Here is a 3764-nt window from a genome sequence, read left to right as displayed (position 1 = left end):
AGGAGACCCTCATCCTTTGCCAGCACAGAGTTCTCTCTTACTTTAAGACCTGTGTTCCCTGAAGTCTAACTTCCACAATTTGGGTTTGTTGGATTTATAGTCTCTCCTTCTTCGATCCTGAGAGCATCCGAGGCAGGGGATAGCCTGATAGGGTACTTTGGGATTTGGGAGCATCTAGACTAGCAGTTAGGCACATCTGGTTGTTGGAGTCGTTTTAGTCTGTACTCCTGGGCAAAGAACATGACCCGAGAAACGAATGGGGATGGAGAACTGGTGGCTCATTCTCTTGTGGACCTGGGGCCTGAGTGCCCTGAAACGCCAGAGAATGCCTTTCCTCAGACGGTCCAGCTCCCGGCACACACTGGGAAAGCAGATGATCGCTAGCTGGCCAAGAATGCTGTTGTTCTCTGTCTACAGGGTAGCTCAGTCTCAGGATATAGAGACAGATAAGTTTGGAGCCTACCACAATGGGGACAAGCTGAGGATAATAAGTCAGCCTTCCTTCACGGTGACTTGAACTGTGAAGTGCTCCAGGATCACTTCCCACTTCCCTTAGATACTAAGGGGACCTACGGTTAACAGCCTAAGGTTGAGAACCCACATGGGAGGTTGATCCTTTGGGGTCGAATGACCTTTTCACAGAGGTCGCCTAAGACATTAGAAATCACAGATATCTGCTTTACACTTGCAACAGCAGCAAAATGACAGTTATGAAGTAGCAGAGAAAATAACTTTATAGTTGGGGGTCACCACAACATGAACTGTATCAAAGGGTCTCAACTATGGGGAGGTTGAGAACCACTGTAAGTCTTAGAACGTCTTCTAAAAAAGGTCTTGGGAAAGAGAGGTGGAGCAAAGAGCTGGTCCAGTTAGTGTCAGAGGTGGGTGGACCTCTGAGGGATGTCTCTGAGAGGAAACTAGCTTTGTTTCAGATGCACTCATCCTCAGGGAGCCCAGGGTTGAGATGGGCAGGAACTGGCCATGGGGATTCTGAAGTGGATGTAGACCTGCTGGATGCAGGAGCTCATGTCCTGTAGCATGTGTATGTGTGTGAGTGTGTGTGTGAGAGGGTGTGTATGTGTGTGAGTGTGTGTGTATGAGTGTGTATGTGTGAGGGTATGTATGTGTGTGAATGTGTGTGAGTGTGTGTGTATATGTGAGGGTGTGTATGTGTGTGAGGGTGTGTATGTGAGTGAATGTGTGTGTGTGAGGGTGTGTATGTGAGTGAATGTGTGTGTGTGAGGGTGTGTATGTGAGTGAATATGTGTGTGTGAATGTTAAGTGTGTGTATGTGTATATGTGTGTGAATGTGTGTGTGTATGTGTGTGAGTGTGAATGTGAGTGTGCGTATGTGTGTGAGTGTAAGTGTGTATGTGTATTGAGTGTGTGTGTGTGTCTTAGGGTTTTACTGCTGTGAACAAACACCATGACCAAGGCAACTCTTTTTTTTTTTTTTTTTAAAGATTTATTTATTATTATATGTAAGTACACTGTAGCTGTCTTCAGACACTCCAGAAGAGAGAGTCAGATCTCGTTACGGATGGTTGTGAGCCACCATGTGGGTGCTGGGATTTGAACTCTGGACATTCAGAAGAACAGTTGGGTGTTCTTACCCACTGAGCCATCTCACCAGCCCCCAAGGCAACTCTTATAAGAACAGCATTTAACTGGGTCTGGCTTACAGGTTCAGAGGTTCAGTTCATTATCATTGAGGCCGGAACATGGCAGGTAGGCATGGTGATGGAGAAGCTGAGATTTCTACATCTTGTTCCGAAGGCAGCCAGGAAAAGACTGGCTCCCATGTGGTTAGGAGTAGAGTCTCTCTCATTGCCCATCCCCACAGTGACACACTTCCTTCAACAAGGCCACACCTCCTAATAGTGCCACTCCTTGGGCCAAGCATATTCAAACCACCACAATGTGTTTATATGAGTGTGTGTATATGTGTGTGTGTGTGTGAGTGAGAGTGTGTGTGTGTGAGTGTATATGTGTGTGTGAGTGTATATGTGTGTGTGTGTGAGTGTATATATGTGTGTGTGAGTGTATGTGTGTGTGTGAGTGTATATGTGTGTGTGAGTGTATATGTGTGTGTGTGAGTGTATATGTGTGTGAGTGAGTGTATATGTGTGTGTGTGTGTGTGTGTGTGTGTGAGTGTATATGTGTGTGAGTGTATGTGAGAGTGTGTGTGTGTGTTGGGATGAGATGAGAATAGTTGGTTTTCCTGTGTCTAGGGTATGCTTAGAGTGAGGACAGCGGTGCAGCTCAGTTTGTAGTGTTTGCCCAACAAGCAAAAGCCTGGGCTCCATCCCTAGCACCACACCTTGTGCCTTGGAAGACCGACAATCCCAGCACTGCAGAGGTGAATACAGGAAAAGTTCAAGGTTTCCCTTCTCTACAGTGGTACATATATTCAATCCCAGAATTTAGGAGGCAAAGACAGGTGACTTTGCCTGTGACTTTGAGGCCAGCCTGGTCTACATAGCAAGTTCCAGGACACCCAGGGCTACATACTGAGACCTTGTTTCAAAACAAACAAACAAACAAACAAACAAACAAACAAACAATTAAGACTAAAGGGAATGTAGTGCAAATGAGAGCTTGAAGAAGTGCTGACTGTGAGTCCCTGGACCTTGCCTCTGTGATAATTATTCCCCACAACCCTGCTGTGGGTCCTGAGGCCGCACACTCCTGGAACTCCAGCCTCCTCAGAGAGATTCAGGCTCAGGAAAGACTAGGATTCTTAGAGCAGCCTTGGGAATGGGCAGGGGTGAGCCTGTATGGAATTAGCATTAATAAAGATGGGGAAGGCAATTCAATTGCTCACGGCCTTTCTGCTTACAGCAGATGGAGCCCGTCCTTTGCCCAGCGTTACTTGGCATTCTTAGTCTGCACTGTCAGCTCTTTGCCTTCCCGGAAAGCTGGTGTTCACACCAGGCCTCCCAGCTGGAGGGGTTAGCAATACAGAAATAGTAACGGTAACCCAGATGTTGCTGCCCAACTGATACCTGCTCCCACCCAGCCCAGGTCCTGGGGCAGCCAGGGCAGTGTCTCCTCAGACAACCTCGATGTCCAACGGTAGTGTCAGCCCTCACTGTCTGGTGATAACCATGCTTAAACTCACTACGGCAGGTCAGGACACTGAGAGGCAGGAAGCAAGTGCATTGGGTTCGGGGTCTGGTTTGAGCAGCAGACTGGCAAACGTCAGACTTGGATATCACATACTAGTTTCAACAGTCTTGACTCTCTGTTGTATCTCTAGAACCTAACTCAAAACATCAGTCAAGTTTAACTGACTGAAACCACCCATCTTGGCAGACACTAGGGCATCTTTGCCATGAAGGTCTTATAATCTTTCGTCTTGCCCTGGGGTTTGGTTTTGCTCTCAATGACTTCAATCCTTTGCCTCATTCTCCCCTTCCATCCTGGAAGGACAGAAGCTTTTCTGACAGTTCTGGAGAGCTTCCTAAGAAGTCAGTAAAGATGACAGGGCAACCCAACCACCCTGATTGGGACGCAGATGGAACTCAGTGAAGGAAATGGCTTTATCCTACAGTCGGAGGTCCCATGTAGCAAAGGGTTAGTCCCAGCAATGTCCTTGGGTTTGTATTAGGAAAGAATAGAGGTGAACAGGGAGGGACCCTCTTGATGGACTTCACTGAATGCGGGCAGAACAGTATGGTTGAGAGGCTGTTTCTTTCCCCTACAATGAGACATGTCTGACCCATCTCAGAGGATGCCGTGAGAATGTGACTTCTCACTGGGG

This window comes from Mus caroli, chromosome 9 (genome assembly GCF_900094665.2).
Source record: "Mus caroli chromosome 9, CAROLI_EIJ_v1.1, whole genome shotgun sequence".
Lineage (NCBI taxonomy): Eukaryota > Metazoa > Chordata > Mammalia > Rodentia > Muridae > Mus > Mus caroli.
Note: the sequence above shows the minus strand (reverse complement) of the source record.